The 25,669-nt window shown below is 43.8% G+C and overlaps 1 protein-coding gene across 5 annotated transcripts in view; it reads right to left on the bottom strand.

Moving 5' to 3' along the window:
* The window catches only part of ARHGAP9 (Rho GTPase activating protein 9), a 231,938-nt gene that overhangs the window by 164,774 nt on the left and 41,495 nt on the right, over positions 1-25,669 (bottom strand). The window contains exon 1 of one of the 5 annotated variants that reach the window (XM_082244792.1): positions 12,708-12,962. The exons of the other annotated variants lie outside the window; for them this stretch is intronic. The gene's annotated coding sequence lies outside the window, so the exon portion shown is untranslated. Of the gene's footprint in view, positions 1-12,707; positions 12,963-25,669 lie in introns of those variants that run through there. 5 annotated transcript variants of the gene reach the window in all.

Consider the following 25,669-nt stretch of genomic DNA (forward strand, 5'->3'; position numbering starts at 1 on the left):
ATACTTAAACGCAGGGCAGCATTAGGACACATGTCTATAAAACGGTACAGGCAAAGTTATCTTATTTTATACACACAATATTACAGTATTCAAAACCAGGTTTGAACCAGTAAAACAACAGCAAACCCTTTTTGAAAGTGGTGAAGCTGGGAAACTACAGGTTTCAGTGATTAAACTCTGGCCTTGCTTACATGTCTGGTTCAGCATTGGAATACATACAACTCCAATTACCTACTTTAGAAGTTGGTGTCCAAAATCCTAATTGGTTTTATCTCAGTTTACCTTTTTACTTTCACTTTTGAGTTTCAGTTTTAGCAAATATCCATTATCTTTATGGTTTGTGTACATACCGGTATGCACTTTGCTCGTGTTTATTCTGGGCTGAATAAATTCAGATGATTGCAGAGTACATAGAACTAACTAGCCCGGTTACAGTTTAAGTACATACAGAAAGCAGTTGTTCAGTCAGTTCGGAACAAAAATTAAAGGTCAGCAGCTACAAAAACTCACACTCATCTGTCCAGAGATACAGAGCTGTCCTCACCCGAGATGGTTCTTCACCGGTTTTCAGGTCTCTGGCGCTGGCATGCCAACTGTGGGCAGCCAGCTGTGACTTCTTTGTGGCTCCACAGCTGGCTGCTCACTTCACATGCACGAGCCGCTTTGTGAATGGTCCCGTAGCCTTCCCGGGACCTGTGATATGTCCTAGAAGGCTGCAGGGGGGGGGTTGAGAACTTCTGCTTGGATCAACTAGGCGATTTGAGCGAAAGCAGGACTGGATACATGTGAAAACTTGGTACCCACTCACCCCCCCCCCCCAAAAAAAGAAGAAGTTCCAAATATAGCAGAGGAGGGGGGAGGAGGACGACGCATGGAACTTCCCTATCTCCTTGTGTAGGTGGTTTGGAAAGAGGCCATGGCAATTACCCACGTTGGCATTTCCTCCACAGGATCCAAATAACCTTTTTAAGGTCAGCTCATATAACTCTCTGCTCTCTAGTGTCCTCATCACCTCCTCCCATGCTCGCCTCCAGGACTTCTCCAGAGCCTCTGCCAGCCTCTGGAACTCCTTACCCCAATCTGTTCCTATCTCCTACTCTATCCACCTTTAGGTGATCCCTGAAAACCTATACCTTTAGAGAAGCCCACTCTGCTTCTAACTAATAAACTGTCTATTTTACTTTCTCCATATTCATACTCCACAGTTATTTCCTTTTGTATCACAAGACCCTCCCTCCTAGATTGTAAGCAGGGCTTTCTGATCCCTCTTGTATTGAATTGTATTGTACCTGTACTGTCTGCTTTAAATTTTTTTAACCACTTTACCCCCGATCACATTGCTGCTACTGCGGTAATGTGGCTCATTATCGTCCAGCGACGTAGACCTACGTCGCTGGACTCCTCCCCTTGTGGGCGGCGCGCGCGCCGCCGGAGGCTCGCTCCTGCTGTATTCAGTTACAGCGGGAGTCGGGCCAGGGGAGGAGCGGCGGCGATCGCCGCTGCTCTTCCCCGATCGTCGGGGATCTTGTGTGGAAATCCGCCCGCTTGTGTAAACAAAGCGGGCGGATCTCCTAAGTGACAGGCAGGGTCAGATTGCAGGGTTCAGCATAGCTGAACCTGCGATCTGTGCCTGTGTCACTCAGTCACCTCCCCCCACACACGTCAGTAAGCACCAGGCATACATTAACCCCTCCCTCTCCAATAAAATTAACCCCTTCCCTGCCAGTGTCATTTATACAGTAACAGTGCATATGTATAGCACTGATTATTGTAGTAATGTCACTGGTACCCCCAAAAGTGTCAAAAATGTCAGTCAAGGGTCTGATCTGTCCGCCGCAATGTCACAGTCCCGCAAAAAAAATCGCAGATCGCCATTACTCGTTAAAAAAAAAAACACCAAAAATGACAGAAATCTTTCCCTTAGTTAGTAAACGCAATATATTTTGCGCAAACCAATCAAAATATGCTTATTGCAATTTTTTTTACCAAAAATATATAGCAGAAAACAAATTGGCCTAAAATGATAAAAAAATTTGATTTTTACATTTTTTGGGGGGGAATTTCATATAAAAAAATGTGAAAAATATTGTTATTTTTTCAAAATTGTCCCTCTTTTTTTGTTTATAGCGCAAAAAGTAAAAATCACACAGGTGATCAAATACCACCAAAAGAAAGCTCTATTATGGGGAAAAAAAGAACATAAATTTAATTTGGGTACAGTGTTGCATGACCGCGCAATTGTCCGTTAACATAACGCAGTGCCGAATCGCAAAATATGGCCTGGTCAGGAATGGGGTAAAACCTTCCAGTCATAAAGCGATTAAAAATACGCTCATTGAGAATTTTTTTGTCAAAGACATGTAGCTAAATACATTTTGGCCTAAATATATGACAAAAATATATTGGATATTTTTTAACTGTCAAAGTAGAAAAATATTGTTATTTTTTCAAAATTGTCGCATTTTTTAATATCGCAAAAAATGAAAATCGCACAGGTGAGCAAATACAGCCAAAAGAAAGCTCTGTTTGTGGGAAAAAAAAGGACGTAAATTTTGTTTGGGTACGGCGTTGCATGACCGCACAATTGTCAGTTATATTCGCACAGTGCCGAATCGCAAAAAGTGGCCTGGACGTAGGACAGCAAAATCCTCCGGTGGTAAAGTGGTTAAAGCGCTGCAGAACTGTTGGCACTAAATCTTATCGAAATCCTGTATAATGATAATAATAATATTAATAAATGAATATAAATATTTCCCATCACTTCCTGTCACTGTGTCACCTCTATCCAAAACTAAAAATTATTTTGTCTAGACATTTATACATTTTTACAATATTATATAATGTTTGTTAATCATTACTTTTCATAAAAAATAAATAGCACAATGTCAACACAACATCAGTTAAGTTTGAGTAATTTATAGCAGACTCCATTTACTGTAGTTAGCTGAACTCATTTGGTTATTTGACATAAGAAGCAAATGGCAGTTGATTGCATCTATTAATTAATCAAAGTTCAGAACATTTACAGACAATAAAAACTTTCGGATTATCTAAAGCAAAGTTCACAAGAGTGAGAAATTTCCCACACATTAAAAAAATAAACAGCTTGTAAGTTTCTTGGGTTATTGGTAAAGAGTTGTAATAGTCACATTTCAATATAAAAAAACAAATTTATGCTCTTGTACTTGTATAATATATCCCAGCATCACAATTTTTCTGTTTGATAATCTATTAATTAGCATTTTCATAGGATGTCAGACTTGCAGGCACATTACAGGATTGATTCTGAGGTTGTTGTAGGTACTACATTTAAAAGGGAACTGAACTCTGGAAGCTGTGCCCACAAAAAGGGGGCAGATGACTAATCACCAATACTCCTGTCTCAGTAGAAGTCCTATTGGAAGAAACCGGTCAGATTAGGAGGCGCAGACGTCACACACAACTTGCGGTCCGTGCTGCAGCCAGCCGCAAGCCTTTGCAGGAATTCGTATGCCTATGTTTTATGCTGAATACAAGACATCTAATTGTAAGTGCAATATCAACTGTTTTGAATAAATCTCAAGGGTAATACACTATTAGTCCTCCTTTTTCCTTTAATACACGGTGGTTCTGTGAGCTTGTGAGGAAGGAGGAAGCTGTGTTTCTTGCTGGTACAAGCGTTACTCGTTGCCATCTAGTGGAGAAAGAAAGGTAGAGCGGCTACTACATTCCACTTCAGGATTTTAAAGAGGAAGCAAGGCAGTGGTTTCACTGAATAAGTGTATACCTATTACCATCTGGTAAGAGGCTAATTCTTGGTGATTTACATGTGGTGTTTGTTCACAAGGAGATTGGATATTTTTCAGCACAAGAAAATATATTTGCACCTTATTTATTTCCGTTTGGTAAGGACGAATTTCACTCGGTGGTGGATACACGTATCATTTGGATAGAATACAGTTCTACTCACCTGCACATATTATTTATGGACATTCATGAACTTTTATGTTTATGCACCATTTGATTTGCATCATTAATTGGCTTCACAGATTGATATATGTTATATATTCACCTTTAATTGATTTGTATAAATATTTGGTTTCACAGATTGATATATGTTATATATTCATTATTTATTTGTTGTTTAGCGCACCCCATACCACATATACATTCACTTATATTCAAAAGCACTGAATACCGGGAGCAGCTTCAACACACTATCAGCGCACCCATCCCCCCATACAATAATCACCAATACTACCTGAGGTCTCCGAGCAGCTGACCTTCCTATGTTCTTCACTGTTTCTCACACTACCTTAGATGATCTTACCCTGCATATGTACAACTATGAGGCTGTAGGACCACAAGAGTGCTTGAGCACCTTTACTACCAGGAAATGCACTGCTAATTTTCAAGAATTCAAGATAAAAAGTACAGTAAAGGTTCAGTTACCAATGTTGCCACACCTGTCTATGCTGTCTGTCACACTCTCGTTATATCCTGCTAGCCTTGCCATTCAAAAAAAAACAAAAAACAAATATGATTTGTACATTTCTCAGCAGCTCGAAAATAGCAGACAAAGCTTGTATGACTGTGTAAATCTATCCAGAGAGGAATACTGGGAGCAGTTGAAAGCTGCGCTCTAAAAAGTGTAGCACTCTCTAGCTAGTGTGCTAGATTAAGTGTACATAGTTGTTAGTTTGGGTAACTTAGCCAGGCCTGGGGTAACTATGGGTCAGGGATAAGTGACTCAGGGAGGCTGGATGACTCATCAGGCAGCACCTCTGGTAACTCTCCCTGCTTTCTGGAACATTGGAGAAGTTTCTAGATGCAGAAGGGTGGAATTTAGGAGTAGCTGCTTGGAGTATTGAGGAGGGCCCCGGCCAATCCCCAGCAAGTGGGCTTGCAGGGGGGCAGGCATCTCTTAAATATGCTTGGGTCATTCCAGCAGGGTCAGTCAGGTGGAAGATAGAGAAGGATTGCTGGGGGGGCTGTCAGTGGCCCTTGATCACTGTTCCTACACCTCAAGCCACAGCCAATCACAGTTAAAATCACGCCCCTAGGGACACACACCACCCCTCCCTCTCAAAAAAGTTAACCCCTTCACTGCCAGTGTAATTTTACAGTAACAGTGCATATGTATAGCACTGATTAATGTAGAAATGTCACTGGTAACCCCAAAAATGTCAGTCAAGGGTCCGATTTGTCCGCCACAATGTCGCAGTCCCGCAAAAAAAATTGCAGATCGCCGCCATTGCGCGTTAAAAAAACCCAACAAAAATGACAAAAATCTTTCGCTTTGTTAGTAAACGCGATAACTTTTGCGCAAACCAATCAAAATACGCTTTTTGCGATTTTTTTTACCAAACATATGTAGCATAAAACAAATTGGCCGAAAATGTTAAAAAATTATGATTTTTACATTTTTTTTTGGGGGGGGGGGGAATTTCATATTAAAAAAATGTGAAAAATATTGTTATTTTTGCAAAATTGACGCTCTTTTTTTGTTTATAGTGCATGATCAAAAAAAATCGCACAGGTGATCAAATACCACCAAAAGAAAGCTCTGTTTTTGGGAAAAAGAGGACGTCAAATTCGTTTACAGCGTCGCATGACCGCGCAATTGTCCGTTAAATTCACGTAGTGCCGAATCGCAAAATAGGCCCTGGTCAGGAAGGGGGGTAAAATCTTCCGGGGCTTAAGTGGTTAAGAACCATTTTTAGGCGCTTTTGAAGTGCTTTTCAGATGCTTTTGAGGCGCTTCCCATTCAGTTCAATGTAACGTTTTTGAGGCGCTTTTTTTAGCGCTCCAAACATGCTCCAAAGATGCTGCTTGCAGGATATTTTTTTTCACCGCCCCGTCATTGCACTGCCCAGTGTGGAAACATTAATTGATTTTAATGGAAATAGGTTTTCGTGAGCTTTTCAGGCACTTTGTTTAGCACCAAAATGCTTGAAATGTGCCTCGGTGTGAAAGGGCTCTTAATAACCAATCCACCTACAGGCAGTCCCTGGGTTACAAACATCCGACTTACAAATGACTCTTACAAACGGAGGGAGACAACAGGAAGTGAGGAGAAATCTCCCCCTAGGAAGGGAAATTCATTCCTGTAAGAGTTCTCATGGGAAAAAGGTGTCTCCACTGAAGCTTTATCACCAATCCTTGTTTCTACAACAACCCAAATATTTCAAAATATTTGGGACAAAAAGTGAGGTAAAATCTTCTGAACAGCGTAGAGACAACAAAACAAATGGTACAGGGGTGTTAACCCTTCCCTGTGCTATCTAAAAAGCATAAAAAATATTATTTTGGCTGGAGCTACACTTAAAAAATATACAGTACCTGTTCCGACTTACAAACAAATCCGACTTAACCCCCTTAGCGGCATCCCCGAGCGTGACTCGGGGTTGATTTTTCATGCTACTATCGGTATCCCCGAGTCACGCTCGGGGTAGATGTGCAGAGCGTGCAGCGCTGTCCCTTACCTTCTCCTGGCGATCCAGCGATGATCTCCCATTGCTGTGATCGCCAGCCAAGATCCCCGCCGCTCCTCCGTCGGTATGAGGACTTCCTGGTTCCGTTCCCTGCAGCAGCAATGCTGCATGGGAGCGGAACTGGGAGAGAAATTCAAACGTTGCACAAAACACAAACACATAACATTTATATTATGTATATATATATATATATACACACACACACACACACACACACATATATATATATATATATATATATATATATACACACACACACACACACACACACACACACATATATATATATATATATTATATGACACATGAATTATAATCTAATCAATAATATAATTTTATTATACAATATATATATATATATATATATATATATATATATATATATATATATATATGTATGTATATATATATATATATATATATATATATATATATATTGTAAGGGATTAGCTCGGTGGCGGGTGTGGATGACCCCTTGGGGGGTGCGTTTTCCCAGAGAGGTAGCCGACAAGTGCTTGCAAACAAACAGTGTGGTTTATTAAATGGTGTTTTCTTCACCAGGCTGTATGCAGCAAAACATCCAAAATAAAATAAAACAGAAAATAAATCCTTGCCTCTGTGGGCGGCTACCTTCTCACAACTGGAACCTGCCTAAGTGTCTGTCTCCAACCTACCGTCGGGCAGACTTCCTTGTCCTACAATGGACACTCAATAGTCCTTTTATAATAGCTTCACAGGGCAACACAGTCCTTTGTTTCTTTCACATCAACAGTTCGTCTTCTCACCTTTGAGACGTATTCACCCTTGGTTACCGTCCCGGGCACACATCACTCCGGGGGGTCTTCTCCCAGGCCCACACATCCTGTCGGGAGGCACACGCTGACTGTCCTCCTGCTCCCAGCCCACATGGCTTCAGGACACAGCTTCTGGAGGCAGCCGTTTGTCTGCCTTCCTCTCCCAGCCCACACGGCGACAGGAGGCAGCAAACAATAGGAATTTCTCTGAACAAATTATAGAGCCTTCACTCCCTCATTCTGAACAGGTGAAGGCCTTTCAACTTCCTGCTGGCTAGCTCTGTAGCCAACACCCTAAATTAATTAATGGACTTTCTAAATCAGGTGGAAATGTATCTCCTTCCTGTGACTACATTCCCAGATTTAGCTGACTTCCTGTTACAATATATATATATATATATATATATATATATATCTATATATATATATATAATAAAATTATATTATTGATTAGATTATATTTCATGCGTTTGTGTTTCAAATTTATCACATCTGGGATGTCTACTAGAGTCTTGTTTTGGTCAGATTTAAGTCAGTAATTACTAAGAATTGTAGGCCTATAATACACAGTGCCAAATTTCCATGCAAAAAATTGTACTGCTTTTGGTACATACCTGACATGATCATACCGCCAGGAAGGTTAAGAACAAACTTACAGACCCTATCTTAATTGTAACCCGGGGACCACCTGTATCTGCATGAATATGTAGGTGGATAGGAGAAGGGGACCCTTAGAAACCAAGGGAAGGGGTAAACTACAGGGATCCTGCTTCCTCCTCCTGTACTGGTCATATACCAACAATCTTTCACACATGCTGGAATTTTTCGAAGTTATCATCAAATATTGTAGTGAAGAGTTTCATGTTTTTACTGAACTGTAAAGCTTCAGTTTTCTGCCAACAAATATATAATGCTGTCTGCTGAAAAGGCACAGTTTCTGCAAACATAACCTCATCTAACCTGCTGAACAACATGCTGTTTGTTTTAAAAAGATTGTGTCCCCAATGCGGAAATTTACACTACTTGCCATGACGATCATAGTCACTGGGACAGAAAGTGATTGGAAATATAACATTTTACAGTTGTCACCAGAACAGCAATATAGGGCAAGGGAATCCCTTTTCCTTTTGGAGAGATTTTCTCTCATTCTAACTGTATCTCTGGAACATAAATAAAGGTGGTTTTATCAGATTACAGCTACCCGTCAGATTGTGTAACGGAAGTGACGTTCGACCACAAAATACTTGCTACGCATGCGCTATGCGTTTCAGCATGCGTTCCATGGAGCTATGCATCCCAAACACTTTGTGGAGTGTTAATCTGATAGAACACCCATGCAGACATCTTACTACTCCCAGCTAAACTTTAGCAATAAAGTAAGGCCCCTTTCACACGGGCGATCAAATCCAACCCGCCTGTCAGTTTTTTAGGCGGTCCTGATCGGATACTCCATGCATCCCTATGGGGCAACAGGGGGCAGCGGAGACATCTCCGCTGACACCCGCTGCTATCCGATTCCGATTCTGTCCGTGAAATCCAGACGGATGGAAACCCTATTTTCCATCAGTCTGGAGGACCGGATCGGATGGGATCGGATGAGAACGGGCAGGCGGTATGTTCTTATCCGATCTCCCCATAGAGGACAGAGGGGATCTGACAGCCCCGTCTCTGCACACAGAGCGTAGACAGAGCTGTCATCCGCCTGTTCAGGGGGGATCGGCGGATCGATCCCCCGCTGAGCAGAATGGACTCCATCGGGCGGTGCGCCCGTGTGAAAGGGGCCTAAGCGTATATACATGAATATAGTATATTGACACGCAGAAATGTGTGTAAATCACACTTTTAGAATCATAAGCAGGAATGCTCATCCCCGCAATGTTCTACCTGCCAAGGGCTTTGTATTTTTGTTTTGCCAATCTTCTGATTTACACACCTCTGCTACAGGAATATCCCTCTGGTAGTTCTTGTCCGGATTTACTACATTCCTGAACCAAAGGAGAGCTCCAGGAAGTAAATTGTGTTCCTATCCTATGTGTCCATGCACACTATTTTAGTCTAGCTTCAGCTTCTAGGAGCAGATAAAAAAACTTTTTGACTTTTTTTTTGGAGCAATTTGGGAGCAGAAAAAAACAGGAAGAGGACTGGGGAATAGGCCTTTATGACTACCCCCCCCCCCCCCTTACATAGATGAATTCCCAGGCTCTAGATAATCCAGTGTTTTCCTGGCAATTTTTCAGGTCATAGTGTATATGGAACCTTATGTAGCTCCATAGTTATAAAGCTTCATAGCTGTATAGTTTTTTAATGGAATATTAAGGTTCTTTCATGAGCCCAAATATAAGCAATTCTCTTTTATATACATTGTGTAATTACATTATGTGGTGATGGGGGTTCCTGTATTTGCATATGTGGACACTGCTCCTTGCTAAAGCTAGCTTTATAATGCTGCAGTGATTAAGCTTTACTGTATTATAGGTCAAGTCTAAACCAACACTCATTAAAGCGGAGTTCCACCCAAAAAAGGAACTTTCGCTATTTTGCTTCCTCCCCCCCTCAGGTGCCACATTTGGCACCTTTCAGGGGAGAGGGGGGAACGGGTACCCATTTTTGACAGGTGGTTTCCCTGGTTTCCCTTACTAGCAATGGCGGCGGCAGCACCCGACATCGCTGGACTCCAGGACAGGTACGTGCCGACATCGCTGGACTCCAGGACAGGTAAGTGTCCTAATATTAAAAGTCAGCAGCTACAGTATGTGTAGCTGCTGACTTTTCATTTTTGGAGGGGAAGGCGGAACTCCGTTTTAAATCAAAGGCTTGGCACTATGAAGTACTCCTTACTTGCCTAGGCGAATGACGTGCACAGTGCTCGCATAGCCATTCATTCAGAAAGGAGGAGAGGGGCAGACCTAGCACCGCATCAAGTGGAGCCGTGCCAGCTGAACCTCTCGATGATGTCACAAGCAGCATGGTAGCGCCAGACTGAGCAGTGACAGAAGACAAGAGGATCTCAGCAAAAATCATCACATAGGGGACTTTTTGTAAAAAAAAAAAAAAAAAAGTGTAAAAAAGAAAGTTACTTCCAAGCACATAAAATCTCCCCACAAAAAAATCTTTTGGGGAGATTTTATGTGCACCACCCCCACATATATGCACATATGAAAAAAAAAGCATGCCTCGGGGGTCAATGAAAACATTGATTGCAATACACGTTACATATCACTGGGCACGCCAAAGCAAGAGCAATATTTCTACACAAGACCTCCTCTGTAATGCTAAACTGATGGCCTATAGGGGGCTTTTGAAGCATTGCCTAAAAAATATATAGTGTACTTAAGTTTGTCGCCATTTCACGGTCGCACATAAATTTAAGGTTTGACATATTGGGTATTGATTTACTTGGTGCAACCCCGTTTTTTTTATTTTACCAAAAATGTGGGTAGTTTATTGCTTTTGTTTGCCCTACAATTTACTTTAGTTTGTTTTTTACTAAAGTTTGCAAGCATTTCCTAGACCTTTGCGGCAATATCAAGAGACATAAAAAAATTGGAACTACCATTATTTTATTCTGTAGGATGTCTGCTTTCAGAAAATATATAATGTTTGGGGGTTCTATGTCATCTTTAACCCAAAAATGATTTTTTTAAATTTGTGCTAAAAATGGAAAATTAGCTCTGGCAGATAAAAATTAATACAGGATCAATCATAAGTTTAGTACTGTTCTCTAGAAAACAACAAATATTCACTCACATTGCGACCCCACAGTTGTGCAGGCAAATCTGACCAGCAAAGGTGCTTTATAAATAAAATCCTCCCATGTGAATGTCTTTAGAAACATGCTTCTAAAATTTGGAGCCGTGCATTCCATTAGATACACTGATACAAGCAAATGATAAAATAGGCTGCCATTACTTAAAACGTTGTGGCATGCTTGATGTATATCCTTTACAGAAATTACATCACTACCTGCTTCAACAATTTTTGCAATAATACCAGTCTACTATTTCAGCCATAACCGCACTATTGTATTGCTATACTCCAACTGCCTACATATCGGTATGATGACTATGCATGTATTAATAAATACAAAACGTAATGCTATTCCAGACATTCTCTAGCTGTGCATGTGCTCTATTGTTAGCCTATATTTAATTATATTCAGTATATCTCAATGATTTCTAGGTTGGCTTCAGCTTTGTCATAGTTGCCAACATTTAAAAAAAATGTCCAGGGACACTTTGCAGCACAGCTATCAATTACCACACCCTCTTCCCTGAAGCTCTGCCCACTCTGCATAATTAATCCCGCCTACTTATCAGATTATAGAGTCTACTCAATATAGAGAGAATTACAGGAAATTAAAAAGGGAATTTCAAATTTAAGGCCACAGTAGCAGAGTTGGAATAAGTCTCCCATTCAGCTGCATTACTTCTGCGTAACATTTATGGGCAGCCCGATTAACAGGCGCTTCCAGGGACAATATAAATTACCTGGGACAGGCTCCTATTTGCAGGGACTGTCCCAGGAAAAAAGGGACAGTTGGCAAGTATGCTTTGTACTTTTATACTGCTTTGAATTTATACAGTTGCATCCTGCTGGTGACCTCAAATTGTAATTTACTGAACAATTGACTTCCCTGTATACAGCTTTATGCCATGGCTTGTACACAATTCTGGACTACTGGTATACAAGTCCAATTTATTACTAATGTACAAGTCCATGAATTGTTACATTACCCATGCTCTACCTGTGTATGATTCGGATAATTCGGTAATTTGGATGTATTCCCTGTCCATTGCTTGTGTATAATACCAAAATGCTGCCAGTCCATTTTTCAAGCACAGCTCCACAGTATTGTCTGTTCGCACTTCCAGTCCATCGCTTGTGATCTCTTATGGTACATTTCCAACAATCCCAGTTTGCCTGTGTTCAGCCCACTAGTTATGTACAGTTTCTTCCAGTGCTAATATCCTGTTTACCTCCGTTAACTGGTCTGTATTTTCAGTCCATTATCTGTGAGTGTTTCCAATCCATTGATTGCGATTAATTACATTTTATTATCTGTGCACATTTCCATTACGTTGTTTGTAGCCTTTTCCAATCCATAGTTTGGGTATAAATACAGCCTACAGATTGTGCATAATCTAAATCCAGTGCCTAGATTCGTACAGTCCCTGACAACTGTTTGCGTTCCAGTCCACTAGCTGTGTATACCTAAATGTCAATGCCCATGTATAATTCCAGACCATCGGATTATATTTTTATAGTCTAACGGATTTATACAATTTCTGGCTACAATATTGGTATCAATACCACTTACAAATCTATAGTATTTAGCAATATGCCACAAGCACTTTTTGACCCTGCAATAAACTGGTCCCAATTTGTAATGAAAATCATAAATGCTAAAGACATGCAAAACTTTCCCACATAGAATACTCACCAGTTCAAGCAACAAGCAAGGTCAGGCATTGCTAGTAGGTAGATAGGAGGTACACACACAGGTTTCTGCTGTACTGGAAACTTGTACAGCGTGTTTCCTTCTTTGTTGTTTGTATGGTACAGTCAGCAGGCCGACACAAGTAAGGCAGGTATTACATTGGTGTGCAGTGATGAGTTACGTATGTACCCTCATGTGTTCTCTCTCTCTGTAATGTTCCATACTTGCTTTTAAGTCATCTTCTTCCTTTTGCACTACTAGCCTGTTGATAGCTTGCTATGTCCTGTTCTCTTTCTGAAAAGAGGAACTAGACTATGCTTGATTTTGCAAGGGAACGATTTTAAACCAACAGTTATCTCCTTCTCACTGTTATCTCTCAGATTTAAATTGTTGATCTACAGTGGGTACAGAAAATAATCACCCCCCCCCCCTTAATAATTACATTTTGTTGCTTTGCAGCCTGAAATGAAGACCGATACAGTTTTTGGTTCATCCAGCTTGGTTCAGGTCAGGTCTAAGCCATGCAATGACATTAAACTTTTTCTCCTTCAACCACTGTGTGGTCATTTTTGCTGTGTGCTTTGGGTAGTTGTCATATTGCATAGTAAGCCTTTTTCCCATTGACAACTTTTTGGCAGAGGGCAGCAGATTTTCCTCAAGAATGTTATGGTATTTTGCCCTATCCATTTCTCCTTCTGTAGCACTGCCCCCTTGAGGACTGCCAGATTTCACATTTTCGGGTCCCCCTGAGTTACCACTAGCAACCTTGATATGCACAGTCTCTCTCTCTACTCCTTCTCGGCTCGCTCCAGTAACCAGTCCAGGGGTATGTGGTTGTTTTTGTGTTTTATTATAAATCAGGGACAGGAGAAGGGAATAGTGGGATACTCCGAATTAACTATTAACAATGTTGGAGGACCTCTATCTTTAGATACAGCCAGGCTGTTGATTCACCCTGCCACTGAGATTAATTTAGTTTTGAGTCTCTTTCTTAAGACGACTTGATAAACTACTCTACTTGATGAATCCTACTCCTGGGGTGACCCCCCTCAGGTCAGGCCCCTTGACACAAGCCCCTGTACTCACGATACTGTTTTTCTAGGGTCTCCAGTGTCTCCCTTCCAGTCAGCTCTCCCGGACCTCTGGGTTCAGCTCTGTTCCTCTGGCCCTCAGGATGACCTCCTGCGACTATGTGCCACTGCTACAGAGGAGGAGGCAGCCGCCCCCTTCCCTCTGGGACTCTGCTCTCCAGCCAAAGATCCCACAGCACATGTGCTCGTGGCTTTTATACAGTATCCCAGAATGCACCAAGGCGACTTGCCACAACCAATCGCCAGCACTGTATCAAAGCCTATGCATTCATTTGTCAGGTTTCCTCCCCGCTGTCCAACATACCTCCCTATTGGACCAGTGTGAAACACTCTCTAGACACATTGAATCACATACTGAGCACAATGAGCAGACCTTACTAACAGATCCTGCTCTCTGGTAAGCAAAGAGCAATATAGATTAGCCTGCAGCCCCTCTAGTAAGTAGACAGAGCCAAAAAATTTACTCTCTCACTAACACCTACCTAGGAGGGTAGTACACTTCTATCCTGACAAGTGCTGCAAAGCACCTGGTATGGATCTGGGGGCATCCCACACAGTTTTTTTCGCAAATTGTTTAGCCGGCAATTCTTTTTTTTTTTTCAGTTGTCAGAGGGAAACCCGCTGACAGCTGATGGCTCATCGGCTGTTAAGGACGCAGTGGGCATCATCCCTGGCCGTTTCTTAGCAGCCAGCTATATACAGAGTTTTTAAAGGGAAAAAAAATTAAAATGCATGAAAACTGCATGCAAAATGCATGATTAAAAATTAAAAACGTGCCTGAAAAAGGCATCAACCGCAACCACAAAGATGTGAATGTAGACCTAAACCACATTGAAAATCTGTGGAATCACTTAAAGACTGCAGTCCACAAGCAATCACCATCACAACTTGAGCAGTTCTGCAAAGAAGAGAGGGCAAATATTGCAAAGTCTAGATGTACAATGTTAGTAGAAATATATCCCAACAGGCTGTAATTAAAACAAAAGGTGGGTCAACAAAATACTGATATACAGTAAGGGGGGTGAACCTTTATCCAACTCATTGATTCTGTTTTTGATTTTTTTGATTTTATTCTACATGTTGGTGTTATATCTTTCTCTTGGATGTTATAAAGTCCACTAGTAAATACAGCTGGATAAAACAAAAAACGGTCTATCTTCTATTCAGGCTGCAAAGCAACACAATATGATTATTTTAATGGTGGGTGATTCTTTTCTATACCCACTGTATATTTTAATCACCTTTAGGGCCAGTTCACACCATAGAAACACAGTCCAGATGCAATTCCGCATACATGTTTTTGGTGCTTTTTTGATGCGTTTCCGGTGTGCTTTTGATGCTTTCCAGTGCATTTTTTTCCTATTTTTTTCTTCACCTTAAAAGGGGACATGTGCATTCTGGTGCAATTAGGTGCATTCCAGTGCATTTTTTATGTGTTTTACCGCGTTCAAAGACAGTTCAGTGCAGAGAAAATGCAGCATGTTCTACTTTTTTTTCTGGAACTGGAAAGCACTGGAACTGACCGCACTGGTGTGAACTATGCCATTGGAAACCATATAACCTACTATCCATGCGTTTCTGATGCAATAAAAAAATGCACTGATCTGCATGTGGTGTGAACCGGCCCTTAGTGAGTAATGTGTATGAAATCTGTATGAAATACAACAATCTGTGTGATGTAAACTACTGCTATCAGAGAAAAAAAAAAAAAAAAACAGCTTTGTTTGGAGGCCGCTTCTTCTGCAGCCATTCCCAGGCTCTTCTGTTTCCCTGGGGAGCCTGTGACCAATGTAAGCAGCCATGTCAGCAGCCCACAGAGGATATGGAGGAACATCAATTCCCTGATCTCCTCTGTGACGAATGAAGCATAAGTGATGAGAATTTCTTCACTTCTGGTTTCAGTGCTGTGTTCCATGGCAGGTATGGCCAGGAAAACAACTGATCTCTGTTTGATCAGTTGCCTTGGAGGGCAGAGGAAGGATCAGGGGTTAATAGACTAAAGAGTACCTGTCACTGCCCAAAGCTATCACAAGGGGTGATGTTTATCCCTTGTGATAGCAATACAATTGAATAAAAAAACTAAGTGTAAAAAAATAAATATAAATAAAATAAATGTTTAAAAAATGTAAAGCTCCCCTGTCCTTCCGTGCTCCAATGCAAACGCAAACACACATGTAGGTCTGGAATGCACATGTAAACAGTGATAGCAACACACATGTGAGGTATCGCCAGAACATCAGAGTGGGAGCAATAATTCTAGTGCCAGAGCTCAAGTTTACCTCTAAATTGATAATCTGTACAGGCTTTCAAAACATTGGACAATTTAAGTACCGTAGATTGTTGCCATTTCACAAGCATGGACAATTTTAAATCTTGGCAGGTATTTATCTATCCATACACTTTCCATATCTGTGACCGAAAGATGTAACCACAGAGGGGCTTTCAATCCTGGCTCAATGAGGGTTTGGCATAGCTTGCTAAGTTTCCTGATGTACAACGCTGGGCCCATTTCGGGCTCAAGTATGTTTACCAGCTGTTTTCCACTGGGACCTTTAAGCCCCCGTTCACACTAAGGCGACCTGTGAGGCGACCTGGTCGCCTCACAGGTCGCCGTAGGTCGCCTCCCATAGGGAAGCTGCGGACCAGTTCTAATAGGAGCGACACAAGTCGCTCCGACTTAGAAAAAGGATCCGGAGCTTCTTTGGGGCGAACCGGAGGTGACCGCCATAGACTTCAATGTTATGAAGTCCGTGGCGGCCGCTCCGAGGTGGCGGCGCGCTGCTCGCACCGCGACCTCGGAGGTCACCACCCGAAGTCGGATCGCCCCTATGTGAACGGGGCCTTAATCTATCTACTCAGTGTAACATCATCTTTTATATTTTACCGAAAAATTGGGAATATATTTGTGTTTCTGTATATTTGCGTTTGATAAACAGCTTTGCAAATACTGTGTGACATACTAAAGTGCAACAATGACCTTTTTATTCTTCAGGGAGTCTGCTTTCAGAAAATATATAGTGTTTGGGGGTTTTAAGTTCCTAGCAAAAAAATTCTGATTTTACCATGTATGTTGCCCAGACGGTAAATGATTAAAGTGAAAATCAAGCCACAATTCAGCAGAGGAACTCAGAGATCCATAAAGAAAAGCAAGGGAGGTAAGAAAAAAAAAATGGATCATGATCAGGGATGGAGTGGCCTGTGTGATGTTTATGTAGCACCCTGCTAGGTAGGTGCTAGAAAGAGAAAGTATAGTTTTGAATCCTGTCTGCTAACAGAGGGATTGCAGGTAAATCTATATTGTTCTCTGCCTACCAGAGAGGAGTATCTGTTATTGAGGTCTGCTCAATGTGCTCAGGTGCAACTCAGTTTGTCTGCAGAGTGTTTCATACCGGTCCAATAGGGAGGCATGTTGGACAGTGGGAGGAAACCTGACAAATGAGTGCACATGTGTTTGATATAGCCCTGGTGATTTGGCAGAGGAAAGTGCCTTGGTGCATGCTGAGATACTGTATAAATGCCAGGAGCACATGTGCTCGGGGTCTTTCGTCTGGATAGCGGAGTCCTGGAGGGAGGGGCAGCTGCCTCCTCCTCTGTAGAGGTGCCATGCGGCCTCAGATAGTCGACCTGAGGGCCTACAGAGAGCTAGAGAGGAACTGAACCCAGAGGTCCTGTGAAACTGACTAGAAGGGGAGACACTGAGGGATCTGATTCTGCAGTACAGTGAGTACAGATCTGTGTCAAGGGGCCTGCCCTGAGGGGGCTAGAAGAGTCAGTGGATGGGTGTCAGTAAAGGGGATGCTAGAGAGTATCCCAAAGATAATGTAGTTCACCAAGTCTATTGCTGGAGAGAGAGAGAGAGCAAGGAGACCTAACACTTTCCATACAAGTAGCAATATGGTTCAAGCAGTGCAGCTGCTTCCACAAGCAACCTGGTGAGGCCAAGTGAGAGCTGTCCTTATCCAATGTACATAGTTCCAGGTGGAGTATCCCACTATTTCCTTCTCCCATCCAAGTTCCAAAATAAACACCATAAAAACCAACACCCCTGGACTGTTTTTTTGAGCAACAAGCCATTGGGAGTAAGAAGGGATGTGTGAACTGTACTCTAATTGTACTCTGTGTTCTGGTAATCGGAGGAAGCCCAACAAGTCATTATACAGCAAGCCCTATGGAGACAGAGCTACATTTAGTTTAATTTGGCGAAGAGCTAAAATTTGTTGTAATCTGAGACTTTAAAAGGAAAGAAAAAGTTTAGAAAAAAAAAACACTAGGTCCAAAGTTTTTAGGGCCCATAACCATCTGTATTATTGACATTATTTTATTATGAAAACTTATTTTTTTCTACAAAAAGTTGTCCATGTATAATATTTTTCTAACACATAGCATGTACATAGCAAAAATTACACCCCAAAATATATTCTGCTACTCCTCCTGAGTATATTGATACCTTATGTGTGAGACTTCTACACAGCCTGGCCACATACAGGGGCCCAACATCCAAGTAGCACCTCCAGGCGTTCTAGGAGCATAAATTACACATATCATTTCCTGACAACCTATCACACTTTTGAAGTCCCTGGAGCACCAGGACAATGGAAAACACCCACAATATGACCCCATTTTGGAAAGCAAACACCCCAACATATAATCTAGGAGGCATAATGAATCTTTTGAATATATCATTTTTTTCCACAAATATTTGGAAAATGTGTAAAGAATAAAAATGCATTTTTTTTTTTTTTTTTTACACAAAGTTGTCCATTTGTAGCATATTTCTAACACATAACATGTACATAGCAAAAATAACACCCCAAAATACATTCTGCTACTCCTCCTGAGTATGGCAATACCACATGTGTGAGACTTTTACACAGCCTAGCCACATACAGAGGCGCAACATTCAGGGAGCACTGTCATTACCTGACTACTCATTACACTTTTGTGAGGCACTGTAGGGCACTGATAAGCACTGTAGTGACACTGATGTGGCATGGATGAGCACTGATGTGGCATGGATGTGGCATGGATGAGCATGGATGTGGCATAGATGTGGCAGGGATGAGCACTGACCTGGCATGGATGTGGCATGGATGAGCACTGACGTGGCATGGATGTGGCATGGATATGGCATGGATGTGGCACAGATAAGCATGGATGTGGCATAGATGTGGCACTGACACTGATGAGAGATGAGCACTGACCTGGTATGGATGTGGCACGGATGAGCACTTTTGTGGCATGGATGTGGCAGGGATGAGCACTGATGTGCCATGGATGTGGCACGGATGAGCACTGATGTGGCATGGATGTGGTATGGATGAGCACTGATGTGGCATGGATGTGGCACGGATGAGCACTGACGTGGCATGGATGTGGCATGAATGAGCACTGATGTGGCATGGATAAGGCATGGATTAGCACTGATGTGGCACGGATGAGCACTGATGTGGCATGGGTGGGCACAGATGAGGCATGGATGTGGCACAGAGGGGCATGAATGAGGGCCCTTTACCACGATCCATGATGTGCGGGGCCACGGGGGACTTCCATGTGTATGCCCAGGAAGCGCGATTCTGGGAGGACGTTATTGTATGCCCTCCCAGAATAAGCTGACCGCGCTGTAGCCATCATTTGGCTATGGCCCGGTCGGCTAGTGTTTTAAAAAAAAAAAAAACATGACCAACAAACAGTATTTTCATCATAGATACAGGCAGCTGAAGCTCACTATATGATCATCGCAATTTAAAGTGCAGCTCCACCCAAAAGAAGAAGCTCTGCTTGTTCGAACCCCCCCCCCCCCCACTGCCATCTGGCACTTTTTGCTTTTTGGGGGGAGTGTGGGTACCTGGTTTCGAGAGGTACCCGCTCCCACTTCTTAGTAAGATCGCCACACAGCAATCTATGTCATGTCTGGCCCCTCCTCCTCCCCCCCTGCTGGCTTCTGGGACTTGTGTCTGTCCCAGAAGACAGCGAGACCATTCAGAAACTTGCGCATATGCAGTAGGAAACCAGCTATGAAACCTTATGGCTTTACTGATGGTTTCCCTTACTTGTAATGCCAGCGTCTTCACCCGAAGCTGATGGATGAATCGGCTTGGGGTGCCGACATTGCGGGATCCCTGGACAGGTAAGGGTCCTTATATGAAAAGTCAGCAGCAACCGTATTTGTAGCTGCTGACTTTAAGTGATTTTTCCTCAGACTGGAACTCCACTAATACACAATCCAGTTGTGTATTAAATAGGATGCCAGGAATGGGTCCTGGATGGTAGGTATATTTCCCCACTATTTGGGTTGTGAACCCTTTAATAGGGACAGTTTGAAGACATTGTTCAGTACTAAGGGGTTCTCACCCATGCAGAGTGAGGGGTTCTGTGATAGTCCTGTTGGAGAGGAGAAAACTGGCTGGCAGTTCAATTAAGGACTGGTAAGTATTTTTTTAGGACCCGGAATTTGGAGGCTCACTGGAAGTTTTGGGTGAAAAGAGCCTCCAAATCCTGATTACATGGACTTTGGTTCTGAAAGGGTTAACCCACCTGCAGTTGAGTCTTGAAAAGGGGCAAGAAGGAGTCAGCGCTTGTCTCTATAGTAAAATGTGAAACAGTTCACAGCTAAGAGATGTGTCTGGGGTCTAAGACTCTGTTAGCTGAGCTCCTTCAGCTTTTCTTGTACCCACAAAGCAGGCAGAAACCTTAATCGCAGTGTGGGGCTGGCATTAACCACTCGCTGACATCTTTACTGCGGCAGGACGGCTCGGCTGCACATAAACACGTAGGTCTATGTGTTTATGTACACGCGGTTTCGGCGGCGCGCGCGCGTCGCCGGAGCCATGCTCTCGATTTGATTAGACACAGCGGAAGCCAGACCACGGAAGGAGCGGGTTCAATCGCTGCCAGCCTCCCGCGATCTTCGGTTACAATGACAGAAGAGCCGCCTGCTTATGTAAACAAAGCAGGCAGCTCTTCTGTCAGACAAGCAGGAAAAGATTGTGTGATTCAGCTAAACTGAATCACTGATCTCTCCCTGCCTCTGTCCAACCCATATCACAATCCTGTTCTTACATCAGTGCCCTTAGTCCCCCGCACATCACCCCTACCCTCTTCACAGTGGTGTACCCCGCACACACAGACATAGCACTGCCTGCCATCAAATCACTCCCCCCCCCACAGCACTGCCCCCCCCCTCACATCACAAATCCATCCCCCACGATAGTGTACTCTGCCCACTTTACCCCCCCCCCCCCGCAGTACTGCCTCCTTCACATCAACTCTACCCACAGCACCTCCCTCCGTCTGTCCCCCCTTCACATCACCCCCCCCCCCACAGCACTGCTCCCCTTCACATCCCTCCAATAGGACCACCCCCCCTTTACATCCCTTCCCCACAGCACTGCCCCATCTCTCATAACAAACCCCCCTCCTGACCACAAAAGTGCGCTCTGCCCTCTTTACATCACCCCCCCACAGCACTGCCTCCCTTCACAGCCCCCACAGCACTACCCCCCCATTGCATCAACCCCCCCACAGCACCCCCCCACATCACAAATCCACCCCACACAGCAGTGTTCTCTACCCTCTTCACCCCCACACAGCACTGCCCCCCTTCCCATCCCCCCTCCCACAGCACTGCCCTCTTCACATCCCCACCCCTTCTTCACATCACCCCCCACAGCACTGCCCCTCTTCAAATCATCCACCTCCCTTCACAGCACCTCCTCTACTGCAATGCCCCCCCCACTTTACACCACCCTCCTACAGCACTGGCCCCCCTTAAATCACAAATTCCCACTCCACAGTGTGCTCTGCTCTCTTCATATCCCCCCAAAGCACTGTCTCCCTTCACATCCCTCTACATCACTATCAACCCTTTACATAACCCCACTACTGCACTGCACTCTCTCACATCACAAATCCCCCTCACCCCCACAGTAGTGCACTCTGCCCATTTCACATCACCTCCCCACAGCACTACCTCCCTTCACAGCACCCCGACAGCATTACCCCCTTTTTACATCAACCCCCCTCCCACAGCACTGCCCCCCTATCACATCACACCCTGCCCCTAGAGTAGTGTGCTCTGCCCTGCTGACATCCAGTCACCCCCCCCCCCTTCCAGCACTGCCCCATTTCACATCACCTTTCCTCCAGTAGTATCTACATGATTATGCCTTAAGCCAGGCCCCGAAATACCTTTGGTGTGGATGGAGGAACTTGAGTGGCCTGCAATGAGCCCTGACGTCAAACATATTTACCACCTTTGGGATAAAAAATACCTATTTTGAACCAGGTGTTCTCTACTCTATTCAGTACCTGCCCTCACAAATACTCTTTTGACTGAATCGGTATGAATATTCAAAGTCACATCCCAAAATCTCTCAGAAGAGTCGAGGCTATCCTAGATACAAAGAAGGTACCAATTCTATATTAATGTCCATGGTTTTAGAATTAGATGTCTAACTAGCTCAAATAGTTGTGATGGTCAACTGTCTTCTAACTTTTGGCAATATACTATAGCTTAGTATAGCTTAGCATTAGGGATTGACCGATTATCGGCAAGGCCGATATATTGAGGGCCGATATGCACTTTCCCCAATATATCGGAATCGGCCACGGAGGTTATCGATATTGTCGTGACGTCATTGCGTATGTTGCGTCACGCGCCTCCTCGCACTGGGACAGCTTCTGCCTTCTTAGGCCGCCATCCTTAAGCCTCGTCTGGAGTTGGAGAGTCTTGGGACAGTGAGTGTACAGTGCAGTGTACAGTGCACACAGTGTGTTTAACACAGCCGCCATACATACACCCACCCACAGCTGCCCGGTGCCAGCCAGCCAGCCACCCACACACCCACAGGCCTGTACCAGCCAGCCACAGGCCCTGCCTGTACCAGCTAGCCAGCCACAGGCCCTGGGCCTGTACCAGCTAGCCACCCACCACACAGGGTGCCAGTCACCCACCCACCACAGGGTGCCAGCCAGCCACCCACCAACCAAAGGGTGCCAGCCAGCCACCCACCCACCACAGGGGTGCCAGCCAGTCAGCCACCCACCACAGGGTACCAGCCAGCCACCCACCACAGGGTGCCAGCCAGCCACCCACCACAGGGTGCCAGCCAGTCACCCACCACAGTAACATATTTGTGCCAAAAATTGTGTTTATTTTGCAAAATTTTAAATGTTCAAAATATCAGCCCATATCGGCTGATACCGATATGCAATGGCCAAAATATTGGTATCAGCAATGAAAAAACGATATTGGTTGATCCCTACTTAGTATAGCTAAGTAAAGCTAAAGGCAAAATGTTTTAGTTTTGGATAGAGTGGAGAGGGATTAGAACACCTTTCTGTTTTTATTGCTATATATGCCTCAGTTAGGGAGATTCACCCTTTTCTTTTGTCCTATTTACCTTTCTCATTGAAAGTGAAATTAAGAGAAAATCTCAAATTTTGTGTTGTTCCCAGAAAAGTAATAGAGGGTCCCCAAGAAATTCCTCTTAATTGCAGGTACTCTCACTTCCTGTTTAGCTATGGGACAGGAAGCAAAGGGAAATCTCCCCAATGGGACATAGATGGAAAAAATAAACAGGAGTTATAAGCCTGTCTTACACTAGTCAAATTGGGAAAATAGTTCTACTTTAAGCTGTTGCCATTTTAGTCATGCTGTCAACCGTTTTAAGTTTAATGCTGAGCTGTTGGGTTTATTTAAAACAGGAAGTTTAATCTATATATAAAAGCAGAATGACTTCTCTGTTATCACAACTTCATCTTACATATTCAATTTCAACAACCTTTTAAAAATAGTATTAAAGACTAATAAGTAAGAAGTATTTCAAAGGCACTAATTTGAAAGGATTACACACCTAAAGTCCCTTGTATCTAGCTCCTGTGTGTGCAATGAACCTCAAGTCGCACCAAAGTTGGACCAAAGTAGTGCAGGGACTACTTTGAATTTGCTGCGACTGTTGCAGACATATAAACAGTGGCGGCTGGTGCTCAAAATATTTGGGGGGGCGCAAAAAGAAAAATGTAATAGGTATTGCTTCGCACCAAAAAACGCAGTAAAAAAATTGCGTGACTTTGAAGCTGTGCCCCCTTCAATGCAATGAACACTGTGCTGTGCCCCCTTCAATGCAATGAACACTGTGCTGTGCCCCCTTCAATGCAATAAACACTGTGCTGTGCCCCCTTCAATGCAATAAACACTGTGCTGTGCCCCCTTCAATGCAATGAACACTGTGCTATGCCCCCTTCAATGCAATGAACACTGTGCTGTGCCCCCTTCAATGCAATGAACACTGTGCTGTGCCCCCTTCAATGCAATAAACACTGTGCTGTGCCCCCTTCAATGCAATAAACACTGTGCTGTGCCCCCTTCGATGCAATGAACACCATGCTGTGCCCCCTTCAATGCAATGAACACCGTGCTGTGCCCCCTTCAATGCAATGAACACTGTGCTGTGCCCCCTTCAATGCAATGAACACTGTGCTGTGCCCCCTTCAATGCAATAAACACTGTGCTGTGCCCCCTTCAATGCAATAAACACTGTGCTGTGCCCCCTTCAATGCAATAAACACTGTGCTGTGCCCCCTTCAATGCAATGAACACTGTGCTGTGCCCTCTTCAATGCAATGAACACTGTGCTGTGCCCCCTTCAATGCAATGAACACTGTGCTGTGCCCCCTTCAATGCAATGAACACTGTGCTGTGCCCCCTTCAATGCAATAAACACTGTGCTGTGCCCCCTTCAATGCAATAAACACTGTGCTGTGCCCCCTTCAATGCAATAAACACTGTGCTGTGCCCCCTTCAATGCAATAAACACTGTGCTGTGCCCCCTTCAATGCAATGAACACTGTGCTGTGCCCCCTTCAATGCAATAAACACTGTGCTGTGCCCCCTTCAATGCAATAAACACTGTGCTGTGCCCCCTTCAATGCAATAAACACTGTGCTGTGCCCCCTTCAATGCAATGAACACTGTGCTGTGCCCCCACAATGCAGAGTTCAGCGTGCATGCCCCTTTCAATGCAGAGCGCCACAGCATTGTCCCCAATCACTGCAGAGCGCCACAGCATTGTCCCCAATGATTGCAGAGTGCCCACAGCATTGTCCCCCAATGATTGCAGTGTGCCCACAGCATTGTCCCCCAATGATTGCAGAGTGCCACAGCATTGTACCCCAATGATTGCAGAGTGCCCACAGCATTGTCCCCCAATGATTGCAGAGTGCCCACAGCATTGTCCCCCAATGATTGCAGAGTGCCACAGCATTGTACCCCAATGATTGCAGAGCGCCACAGCATTGTCCCCCAATGATTGCAGAGTGCCCACAGCATTGTACCCCAATGATTGCAGAGTGCCCACAGCATTGTACCCCAATGATTGCAGAGTGCCACAGAATTGTACCCCAATGATTGCAGAGTGCCACAGAATTGTACCCCAATGATTGCAGAGTGCCCACAGCATTGTACCCCAATGATTGCAGAGTGCCACAGAATTGTACCCCAATGATTGCAGAGTGCCACAGCATTGTACCCCAATGATTGCAGAGTGCAACAGAATTGTACACCAATGATTGCAGAGTGCCACAGCATTGTACCCCAATGATTGCAGAGTGCCACAGCATTGTACCCCAATAAATGCAGAGTGCCACAGAATTGTACCCCAATGATTGCAGAGTGCCCACAGCATTGTACCCCAATGATTGCAGAGTGCCACAGAATTGTACCCCAATGATTGCAGAGTGCCACAGAATTGTACCCCAATGATTGCAGAGTGCCCACAGCATTGTACCCCAATGATTGCAGAGTGCCACATAATTGTACCCCAATGATTGCAGAGTGCCACAGAATTGTACTCCAATGATTGCAGAGTGCCACAG

This window comes from Pelophylax lessonae, assembly GCF_965119305.1.
Source record: "Pelophylax lessonae genome assembly, chromosome: 2".
Lineage (NCBI taxonomy): Eukaryota > Metazoa > Chordata > Amphibia > Anura > Ranidae > Pelophylax > Pelophylax lessonae.